This window comes from Mauremys mutica, chromosome 24 (assembly GCF_020497125.1).
Source record: "Mauremys mutica isolate MM-2020 ecotype Southern chromosome 24, ASM2049712v1, whole genome shotgun sequence".
Lineage (NCBI taxonomy): Eukaryota > Metazoa > Chordata > Testudines > Geoemydidae > Mauremys > Mauremys mutica.
This window is the reverse complement of record NC_059095.1, coordinates 7782773-7794991: the sequence shown is the minus strand read 5'-3', so window position 1 is coordinate 7794991 and position 12219 is coordinate 7782773. Positions and strand designations below refer to the sequence as shown.

Here is a 12219-nt window from a genome sequence, read left to right as displayed (position 1 = left end):
CCAGTATGGCCAGTGGGTGGGTGGGTGTGTAGGGAAAGATTCTGTGGATGTACAGGGAGGGTGTGCAGGAGGTCTGTGTATTTATGTAGGGATGTCTGTGTGTGTCTGGGAGCTTCTCTGTGTTCAGGATCTCTGTGTGTCAGAGTCTCTCTGCATCGGGGACCTGCATGCACAGGGTGTCTGTACTGGGGGTATCTCAGTGTAGCAGGGAACGTCTCCTTTGCTCCCCTCTCTCCCATGCAGCTGGGTTTACAGGGCCCTCTGAACTGCTGCTCTCCCTTACTTGTTGAGGAGCTTCTGCAGGAGAAGGAGCGGTTCCCTTGGAAACCTCTGGATGCCCAGCAACAAGTCGCTGGCAGCTGCCATGTGACCAGGTGCATTAATCAGACATGTTGTATGAATCAGGTCAGCTGGGGCCAAAGTCCAGCGTGCTCTCTCCCATCTCCCCTCCCCACCCACCCCCAGCTTTGGTTGCTAATTACCTGAACCTCCAGGGCTGTTCTGAGCGGGGAGTGGAAAACAACTTGAAATAATTCAGTAAAACAGCGACCTTTCCTGTTGTGTCCATGCCAGACTTTCCCTTCAGAAACCAAATCTGTCCCATCCTCACCCCCACCCTCATGGAGACAGACCCTGAGTGCAAATGAGCCAAGGGGACTTCACCCAGGGCAAACGTTGGGTGAGAAGCAAGAAAGGCCACCAGAGGAAATTAATCTAAGCCACTGATGCTATGAGTTTCCAGGTCTCTGTTTGCAACAAGTCCTGCCTGTTGCAAAACACAGGTCAACGTTTTCAAAAGTGGCCTCTGATTTGGTTTTGGTTCCCTGGCCTGAGACACCTTGGTCCTGATTTTCAGAGATAGTTGAGCACCCATGACTCAGCCCCTTTGAAAATCAGGCCCCCGCTGTCTCAGGTTTGGCACCCAGAATCACTGGCCAAAATCACTAGTTAAATTGCTTGCTGGGGACCCACGACTAGGACCCTGATCCAACAGCTCAGGTTTCTGCCAAATGAGCCAGCAAGGAAGCACCTGCTATGCTACCACATCCCTTATTCTTTCTGTGGGCCCACCCACTCGTGTGCTGTAGCCATCAGTCACAGATGCAGAGCTGGTGGGTTTATTCCTAGTGCTTCCTAATGGTCCATTTCTTCACACCACCCCCAACAGGGTCCTTCTCCAGCTGAGTCAATAGCAGAACACTGCATGCCAGAAGCTGGAGGGAAATCAGAGCAGAACTCTTAGCTACAGCTCAGAATTAGAGTGTGACGCCCGATACCATGCTAGCCATGGGCTCTGGATCAAATCCTGAGAGTCTTACTCCATATTAGACTCAGGCTGGGATTTGCAGAGCCACCCTAAGGGAGCGGACTTATGCTCCTAAATCATTTAGGTGCTTTTGGAAATTTTGCCTGGAGCGCCTAACTCCTTTAGGTGCCTTTGAAAATCCCAGCTTGAGCAGCTTCCCCTGAAATGCATGGTAGCTTTGCCTGGGGTAAAGATTGGTTGTGGCCCTCGGGACTCGGCTCCCTCTGAATGAGACTCACTCCCAGACACACACTGTGACAAGGCTGTGACATTTTCTTCACCCAGCACACCAGTCTCCACTCTTCGTGCTATGACTAATGCATCGCCAGGGACCAGGTACAGCTCAGCCTCCGTGTCTTCTTTCAGAAAATCGCTGTCTGTGCCTCTTAGGGCATCCACTGCATCATGTCTGAGCAAGGGTACATGCTTCACAAAGCCATCTGTTATTTCAGAGAGCAACAAAAACCACATTCTCGGGTGTAAAGCCTTAGCCCTCGGTTGCATTGAAGGCCAGAACAGAGAAGCAGGAGACAGAGTGGCTGGCTTTATTCTAATCAGTATTAATAGCATTCATTGCTACTCAGAAATGAGCTCATTCTACTCGACCCACATCAGAATAGCACAATTTTTACTCCACAAATTTCATTCAGCCCATTATTAGCAAAGGGGCCATTTGCAAAATTCAGCTGTGGATTCAGATTTCAAATGCCTCCATAAGTTTGGGGTTGACCAAACCTGGGGTAGGACCATCTTGATTAATTACCATTTATTTTTACTATTAATAATTATTCTGAATACAGAGTGATGTGGACAGGCCCCATCTAGGCAAACCCGGAGAGGTGTGCGTGCTGCATGTTGGAAGGATTTTGTCTGGAAGGGTGATTTGTCCTGCAGTTAGACTCTAGGGAACAGCTGTCTTGCCTTTTTGCACTAGGTTTATAAGAGAACCCAATGGATTAGCTCCCCTCAGCTCTGATTTCGCAAGCCTGCCCAGTGGCTCTGGGAGGAGACAGAGGGATGGATACGTTTATAAGCACAGGCAGTGTTATGGCTACAGATTAGAGTGTTAGAATGAGAGTTGGCTACAGCAATGAATGGGGGGGAGAGGACGTAGACTCAGCGATGCTGGAGGGAGAAAGGGCACATGTTTGGGAAGGGCGGTGGCCCAGTGGAAGAGACAGGGATTATCTATCCATCTAGCTGCCTATAGCTTGATCCTGCCAGGTGCTGAGCACTTTGGTCCAATCTAGCAAAACCCTTAAGCTTTAATTGAAACACGGGAACAGTGACTTCACTGGCACTACTTGCGTGTGTATCTTTCCCTGCACGTACGCCCCCCAAGTTTCCGCCAGAGGAGATTCACAGCCTAACTCTACCCAATGGCAAGTGTGGCCAGCCTCAGCCTCCCTGAGAGACAGCCAGACCTGTTGCTATCTGCAATCATTCCCATCTCCCCGCCCCTCACCCTGGGCGGAGACTATTATGCTGAAGCAGAGGCTACTATCTATGATGTAATCTGTGCATTGGCAATAAGAAGCAAGATCTCATTGGCCAGAATAAAGAGCCCCCCACCCGGGCACTCCTCCCAGCGGCCTCCCCAACGGGCTATAAAAGCCCGCAGCCAGATGCAGGGCAGCTTTCCTGCACCCTGGGCTTGCAAAGGTGACCTCAGGGACAGGTGAGTTGTTTTTTCCCACGGGGTTCTAACGCCCTCCTGGGAGAGCCCGGGGCAGGCGTGGGAGCTGCTGGGCGAGTGGGCTGCAGGGCCAGGCGAGGGAAGGCGTGAGGACTTTTTGTAGAGAAGTAGTGGGGGGGGGTGTAGATCTGCCGCTGACTCCTTCCCTCCGCCCCCAGTGAGGGGGGGAGAAGAGACGAACTCCGCTAACATTAGACAATTGGGAGGGAGGAAGGGAATCTGCTAGGTTTGCTGAGGGGCAGAGACACTGGGACTTACCTTTCCCGGGGGGGTGGGGGGGCTGCTCTCCTCCTTCAGCCCTGGGGGGCGGGCAGCGTCCTGGGAGCCCCAAGGCGGCGCTGGGCGCGGATCAGCACCCTGGACAGCTCCCCAGAGGCAGCACCCGCGGGGCTGGACAGCTCCTCGCAGCGCCCGGGGCGGTGGGGCGGGTTTGCTCGCTGCCCGCGGGCCGGAGGAAAGTTTCCCGAGCGAGCCGGTTCTCCCTGCGACTCCAGGCGGGAGCTGGAGCGTCCTAGGGGCGGGCGCTGGGATGCGGGGAGCTCCGGGCTGGAGCTCCCGGGCTGGGGCAGCTCAGCCGGGGGGAGGCTGTGCTGAGCTTAGGGGGTGTGGGGCCGACACGGGTTGGTCTGGATGGGCCCCTTCCCCTAGGGGACCATAGAGAGGGGCTGGAGGGGTAGCTCCGGGACGGGGTGGGGATTAATCAGGGGAAATGATTCATTAGCAGTAACACTTCACACAGCACCTCCCCGTGCGAGTGATACCAAAGTGTGCGTCTCTCTTTCTTTCTTTTTCCTGCATGTGTTTGCCTCCCCTTTCTGGGCTCAGAAATGCAGCTGCCATAAACATTTCGAGGGTCCAGCAACAGTCTTTAAAAAAAAAATAGGGGAAGCGGTGAGAAAATGATCGAGCTGAAACTAGAAGGGACGCTGGAGACGCAGAAGGTAATTAGCTGATCTGGGATTTGGCTGGGACTCAAGGCGCAAGGAGCGATTGAAAATGTTGGGTGTATTTTGCTGAATGTGCCTCGCCAGCCAAGGTAAGAAGCGTTCACAGTGACTGGGTCTTCTCAGTGTGGTCTGGACTGGTGCAGGAAATATTTAAAGCATGTTGTGAAGCTGAAAGAGAAGCATTGCTTCCTATGATCTTCACCTAACCCATTCAAATTCCCAGAGCTGAAAACTTTATACTGAGTTAGTCGAAATAATTCTTTTTTTTAAAATATAGCTTACCTGGGGTCTTGGGTGTTTTGATGTCAATTTCCATAGGTGAAGTTGCTTTTAAAGTTGATCTGTGCTTGCCATCCATTGGGGATGTTGTATATTTCAGGAATCTGTTACTCCTGAGTTGGTGTGGAGAATGAATTCCTCACTGGCCCCTGATCTAAAACATATATTCAGTAGCCCATCCCTATTCAGCTAAGCGCTTAAGATAATACTTATCTTTAAGCGTGGGCTTAAGCCCCATTGTCTTCAGTGCTTAATGCGCTTAAGCATTTTGTTGATTAGGGATGGGTTTAAGCACATGCTTAAATACCTTGCTGAACAGAGGCCCAACCACCAGAATAACCCAAGGCTCAGTATGTCACTCTGTTGTATCATTACATCTAAACTCCCCTACTGTATTTTTTTTTAATATTGTTTCTTAAGGGGGGACAGGGCACCTTTACTGAGAAACCAACTCACTAGCCTCCATTTCAGGGACATTTCTATTTCTGAATGACATACCTGAAAACAACAATATCATCTGGAAAAGAATGAATGGCACTTCAGTTATGGCCTTGCAGCTATATGTGCACTTTGAACAAACGATTGCAGAGATTTCTTTCTCTAGAACATGAATAGGGAAATGTCTCCCTGCTAAAGTCCTTTGGCGTCTCATCAGTGCTATTCCCCATCAATTCCACTTTCCCCTAGTGCCTGGATCCTCTGAATGTTCTTGCTTTGATATGGCACAGTATTGGGGTTCATTCATCCTAATGAGCCATTTAATCTATCACATCTCTTCCTGCAGCAGAAGCCCAGCTGCATCACAGGGGCAAGAAATCTGTTCACCAATCACCCCCTGGCCAACCACAAGCATGAGTGAGTGTGCACACTCACGCGCACGCGCACACACAAGAAGAAGGCAGTTAGAAAATTATATTGCATCAAATCCCCTTTTCTGCATTTTTGAGGATTGCTTTCTTATCCTCTGTGTGAGTGTCGAAGCAAATCTGAGACTTAATGTGAAAAGTATAAGGAGAGATGCTATAACACCCCGCTGCTCAACTGTATGTTTTATTGTATGCAGTGCATTGTTAAACCAAAGTGGACTTACAATTCATTTGGAACATTTTTCCTTCAGCTATTTCTTTACAAGCAATTTTCTTTAGTTCTCAAACCAAATGCATCTCACAGAAGGATTCAGTCCTGCCTCTCTTCTGAATAAGCTCAGACAGAGAGATCTCTGAAGAGCAGGGGATCCAGGGTAAGATCTGAACTTGAATGTGTCCTGATTCCTTCCCCAAAAATATTTATCAAAAGGTGTAAGCTGAAAATCAAGCCCAGCTGTAATATTACAATATAGCCTTCAGGGGGGAGAATTCATGTAAGTTTCATTAGGAGGAGAATCATTCTGTGCCTTTATGCTATTTAATTTTGTTACAGACAAAATCTACACACACACCAGAGAGACAGCTTGTTCCAATCTCTGGGCTCTGTGTGCGTTGCACAAATATTTGTCTGCAGGGGGAAAGAAGCGACGCACAATCATGGCATCTGGAGGGGTTTCAAGCTGTGGGTAGCCAGGTAACTGGTAGGTGGTTGGGAATCTCAGCAGGAAAGAGGGAGTAGATTGTAGACACCAGGTCTGCAACAGTTTCAGTGTCATGGATAAACAGGTCTACGAGCCTCTCTCCTTTACGCAGGCTTGTTCAACCCCAGACACCTGAACTTCACATGCAGACCTGGACACCAGCCTTGCTACAGACACCTGCATTCACATGCAAAAGATCAACAGCGCCCTGTTTTAAATCCAGGTGCCTCTCCAATATCTGCATTCACATGCACTAGACACACATGGTGGACCACAGCATGCACATGCTGCACTGCGACACAGCCCTAGCACCCCGAGTCTCCCCAGTCTCAGCAAAGCACTTAACCACACACTTCATTTAAGCATGCAAGTAAGTCTACCCCTGTTTCGCAAAGCATTTCAACAGGACTTAAGCACGTGCTTAAGTGCTTTGCTGAATCGGGGCCAGAATTAGATCCTTATGGGGCTGGAGGAATAATACTGAATAAAGAAAGCGCCCTCTCTTGCTTTCCTATCCACTGAAGTCAATGGGAGTTTGCTCTGAGGTCGGACAGTAAAATCAGGCATTTCCAGAGAACTCCATTGCTAAGGAAGCCAAACAAAAAAAATCTTGTTGAATTACGCTGGGCTCTTGCTAAAAGGCACAGAACAGATTAAAAGGCAAGTGGTGAGAATGTCCTGGGAATTAGCTTTACCTTCCTCTGAAATGATTTTCTACTTGTTTTGATCATCTAGTAGTGAAATCTCCAAGTGAAGCATTATTTAAGTCCTGTCAAAACTGAATGAACTTGGGACCAAATTTGCAAAGGTCTTCAGGGCCAAAAGATGCAGATAGGCACGTAGTCGGATTCCCCAACGTGCCTACGTGGGTTAGGTGCCAACCTCCCATTAAAGTCAATGGGAGTTAGGCACCTAATTCATTCAGGCACTTTTGTAAATTATTCTAGGTGCCTATTGCCTCTTTAGCTGCTGAAATTCCTTTGTAAATCTGACCCTTAGTAATTTTGGGTGCCACACAGATTCTTTCTTTTGATGCAGAACTTGGGCTAATCTAAGCACATAGACAAAAGGAGTAAAAGAAAATAATAATTCGAGAACAGAGAATACATTATTAAGTATTCACTTTAATGACTGAGATTTTCAAAGCGGCGGAGGAGATCTGGAGGCTCAGTTGCCATTAAAATTAATGGGAATCAGCAGCCAAGCAGCTCTGGAAATCGTAGCCAGAGTGCCTAAAAGCCTAAGCAGGATGGAGACCTTATGATACTGGACAAATACAAAAGAAAAGACTGCAAGGAAAAATAGATGAATCTCAGCCCTGCAGCCTTTAGGCACAGGGGCAATCCTTACTCTCACAAGCAGTCTCACTCAGCTAGCAAAGACTTAAGCATGTGAGTAATTTTGCTCCTGCTAGACAAGCGGCACTAGTCACACACATGAGTCTTTGCAGGATCGGGCCCTGACTTCACTGGCAGAGAAAGGTGCCTTGTGAGTCTTGATCATAGGATCAGGCTCCATCCCCACTCAGGAAAAAGCCTGTGTAAAACGAATAGAGACCATTGATGTTCTCACCAGTTGATATATCATTCTGTGACTGCATGGGATATTCATAAATAAAAGGTATAACGAAAAGGGGATTTTCCCCTTTAATGACTTTGAATTCAGGAGAGTCAAAATAATGCCGCTGACCAAGAATTTGTAGAGTGGATTGTTTAATTAATGAGCTTTTGGGTTTTTTGCTTTCTGAAAAAATGGAACGTATGTTCTGCTACCTAAATCCTGCCCTGATTTCCACTCCGTGGCCTCCATGTCGTCACTGCGGGTAGCCTGGCTGTGGGAGACTGCAGGCTCTTTGGAGACTTTGTTCTGTGCTTGTACTGCATCTGGAATGATGGGGTCCTGGCCCATCGCTGGGGCTCTTAGCTGCTACAGCAAAACAAATAATAAACAATAACCATTAATGGCACTGCCTGGCTCTCCGAGGGTGAAACTGATCCCTGCTCAGAAGGCCCCACTAACCCCATGCACCAGTTGAGTCCCACTTAACCCCTGATTAGCGGGACTTGAACACAGCAAAGAGGCAAATTTATGCCATAAATAACTTTCAGTCCTTTCTCTCTCTCTTTCTCTCTCCCTTTTTTTTTTTTTAATGGACCCTGGAGGTTTCACACATAAATCCTATTCCCCACGCTGCATTAGGGCCCTGATTCAGAAGAGCAGTTAAGCATGTGCATAACTTTAAGTCTGTACTCAGTGACTTCAGTGGGAGCTAAGTAAGTATTTAACTTTAAACACGTGGCTGGGTGCTTTCCTGAATCGGGACCGCAGGCTGGATTTGTCCCATAATGCTTTGCAGAAGCCTCTCACTCTTATCAAGCATTTCTCCAGGCAGTACAGTGCGGCCAATTCATATAAGAAATATGGAGCATGGTTTTCAAAATCATGATTTTGGGTTCCCAGCATGACACCTTAAGGGCCTTGATTTTCAGAAAGTGCTGAGCACCCACCCCTCTGAAAATCAGGGGTGGCACCCACAAATGTACGGCACCCTAAATTACTAACCTCTTTTGAAAAACTTGAGGTATGGTTTATAACTCGCCTACAAGAACCCAGCACAAATCAACATTGCATGGATTGCCACTTTCCAAGCCAGAAGCAGCATGCAGCATCAGCTCTCCCCTGCTACCCAGAGGTGACAATGCACCCTGCCATTAAACTAGCGAGCTCCCCTTAAAAGTGAGGAGAAAATTGCACAGTCCTTGGGGAGGACAATTCCAAGGCTTTTCAGTTAAACACCCAAAATTATGAATGCTGTGGTCTGTAATTCTAGCTAATAGAAAATTCCGTCGCTCTGTGTTGCCAGCTAAAGGTAGGCTGAGAATCAGTTACACGAAGCAATGCAAACCCAGGGACCACGCTTTATTTAAGCAACCCCTGTTCAGTTATAATCCTGACCCTGGGAAGTAAAAATCCCAGTTAGGGGCCCAGTTCTGCATTTGCACTCAGAACTCCCACTGAATTCAGGGAAATCAATGGGACGTTTTCCTGAGGACCACTGGGTTCAGACCAGAAAGATACCCTGAATTCAGGGGGCCATATTGTAATCCTGAACATTGGGCCAGGCACTGCACAGAGAACAGAAATGGCCCTCACCCCTGAAGGGATTATGATATAAAGACATAAGGAAGGGGGGGGGAATACACCATACTAGCCTGGGAAGAATTGGCCCAGCTTTGTTAGTTACATGTATTGCAGTTTGTTTATTTCACTGGGGGTGGAGGTAGGAAGAAAAAAGAAGAAAAGAGGGGGCTGCAGCTTGCCAGTTTCTGAGCCATGATCATCAGGCTGGGTTGGGAAGGTATCCCAGCAGAGCTGCGCCATGAGAAGGGATTTGAAGGAGCATAAGGTTGCGGCTCTTTAGATTTTATCCATGTTTTTCGCTGGTGTAAACGATGCCCCAAATTCAGGGCAGCAGAGAACCCAACTAAGAAAGCAGAACTGCTTGCTAGAGTTTCCCAGCGCTGTTTTTAATCTTAATCCTGGCTGTGGATCATAACGCTGTGCCTCCGTTCGCTACTGTCAAATGGGCATAGCTAAATTTATCCGCTTCCCAGACCCCGGGGGACTGGGAGACTTAATTAGCTGACACTTGTAAAGCTCTTGAAATCCTGGGGTGAAGGGGACCAGAGAAGTTCAAACTGTAATTACCTTGTCACGTCTGGTTTGACAGGAAGATTATCTATCTATCTATCCCCATACACACCCAGCAATGAATCTATCTATCTATCATCCCCATACACATCTATCTATCTATCTATCTAACCTGATCTATTTATTATCTTATTTTATCTTCCTAATACATTCAATCTCATCTAGCTAGGATTTTTTTTTTAATCGCACTCCTCGCCATGGCATGCTGATTAGATTTCAGATATAGGCATATTTATTCACCCACTTTTTTTTATGCCACCTGGGATAGTTCACATTGAAGCTGATTGGATAATATTTGTTGAATAATGTATTTGATTAATTTCATGATTTATAAAAGTAAATTATATGATTTTCCCACCTCCGCTCACCTAACTCTTGTACGTACCCAGGGCGTTTATTCCTCTGCCAGTACATAATAGTTCACTTGAAGGAAGGCATTGGATACAACTCCTGTTACCTTTTATGAGAATTTTAGTGCATCAGAGCCCTGCTGTCAGCAAGAGATTGGACCCCATTGTGTGTAACATACATTGATCTATATAGTGCATCTATACTCCATCCCATGAGGAATGCAGGTATGTGATACAGAGCTCCAGGTAGTTAAGTGGGATGCAATGTATGTAATAAGCTCCAGTGGTGCGACAGACCTAGTTGCATAGTTGTGATCATGCAGGACACGGTGATAATGAATATAACAGGGATAGTAGCTTTTTCAAGTGAAGCTTATGGCTTTGCAATACTGGCTCAGAGAACACTGTGAAATTTGAGGACTTCCCCACACCCCCCTTTGCAGAGCCAAACAATCAAGTCACTGGAGGTTGGGAGTATTCTGGAGATCAGCCCCCACTTGAATTTTTACTGCTCCTCTGCAATCAAACTGCACCCATTTTCCCCTTCGGTGCTTGTGAACGCCTCAGAGTCTAAGCTTTTCTCTGTGCTCTCCAGAGCAGCACCCCAGCACAGATTTGCAAACAGACCTCACCTAGGGCTGGCTAGGAGCCTGGCAAAGATAATTACATTCAGACCGTCGCAGCAGAACTTCCTTGGGCTCTCACAGGTGCAACCTCAGCCTAATGCAGGAGTTACAATGCTGAACAGGCTTCCATTAGGGGGGCTATCTAGCTAGATTGATGCCCACCCACCCGCAAGGAGAGAGCACCTTGTTAAAATGCACACCACTAGCTCCCAAGCACAGCAGCTTGGCTGGGCTTCATTAAATCACAAAACCATTCCAGGGGACATTGTTTCAGAGAGGAAAGAAATTCATTCCTTTTCAGCAGCATGCTTGGTCGTTCATCATGGAGAGATTGAAGGTTTGGATAGGGTTCGGTTGAAGGCTTGGTTATAGTTTGACACCAGAGCATAGAAAACCAGCCATTTTTGTCAAAAACGAGTCAGATTTATATTGCATGTTCTTTGAGGTAGGAATGATCTCTTGCTATGTGTATGTGCAGTAACTGGACCAATGTGGATGAGGCCTCTAGACGCTGCCATAATATAAATAATTAGACCGTACAGGTCTCAATTCTGTTTGAGGGATCTGGCTACGTGTGCATGTACACCACTGCCCTCTGCTGGATAGAGTGAAAACTGCTCATCTGTGCATCAGAGGTCCTATATTGTTCAATCTCTAGAGCCCAGCAAATCTGCGGATATCCACTTTATATCCGCGCACCATTTTTGCGCATTGGGTGCAGATACAAATTTTGTATCTGCTCTGGATTCTAAGAATCTCTGCCGTTGGCACTGGTGGGCAGCAAGGAAGTGCTTCACTCTCTTCTCAGACATTCCTTTCAGCTGACATGCAGGACAGCAGGAAGCAACTGCATTTTATTTATTGTATTGCCTTTGAGATGGTGAATGGGGGACTGCTATGATCCAGGAAATCATAATCCCTCTCAGACAGGAGTTACTTATTAAATAAAAGAACTACAAGCAATAAATGCAAGCAGGCATCCACCCAGCTTGAGTCCCAGCTTTCTCTTACTTGTTAACCAGGGACCACACCTTGTCTGGAGCTCTACAGCAAACACAGAGCTGCTTAGTGGCTGACTAATGTACTGCAAGTAAACATCTCATTGCTGGGACTAGGAGGGAGGGCAACAAAAGGACTCCCCCTCCCCCCAACCCATTCATCCCGCAAGCTTTTATTTCTTGTTAAATGTCGTGAAAAATGCTGTTCACTCTTAGCCCCCCACGCATGCCTCTTAGGATTAAGCGTGGAGTCTGTTTATTCACCTAGCTCCGCTCCATTTTTAAAACCTACTGTCTCCAAAAGGGCTGTCTTAAAAAAAAAAAATTGTACAGCACAAGGGGATGAAATTGCTCACCAACAAAGGGGCCTATCAGCAGCCCATCAATAATGTGCCAAAGGCCAAAACCTGCCTTTCAAAGAGGCTTCGCAGCCGCTGCCGTGCACTTGGAGAGCAATTAAGGGACGTGAGCAACATGCTGATTATCCCACCGGTGACATTTCCACTGGCTCTTTGGGAAGGGGGGAGCGCTGAGATGACTGAGATCAACACACAGCCCAGGCCTGCGTAAGAGGGGCAGGACCGCAGGCTGCAGACGGGCCAGGGGAGAGAAGCTCGGCGGTGGGGGCGAGGAAAGAAGAGAGGAGAGGAGGGAACAAGGTTGAGGATTGTAAAAAAAACAAGGAAACTAGAGGCCTAAGGAAATAGGCTCGGAGAGTTGTCAGTAACTGGAGGAGACT

The 12219-nt window shown here is 47.5% G+C and overlaps 1 long non-coding RNA gene across 2 annotated transcripts in view; it reads left to right on the top strand.

The window, feature by feature from the left end:
* The first annotated feature begins 2872 nt into the window (after window positions 1-2872).
* LOC123355987 overlaps window positions 2873-12219 on the top strand; it is a 24678-nt gene continuing 15331 nt past the window's right edge. For both annotated transcript variants that reach the window (XR_006575255.1, XR_006575256.1), the window contains exons 1-2: window positions 2873-2984; window positions 3828-4038. This is a non-coding gene — a long non-coding RNA (uncharacterized LOC123355987). The remainder of the gene's footprint in view (window positions 2985-3827; window positions 4039-12219) is intronic.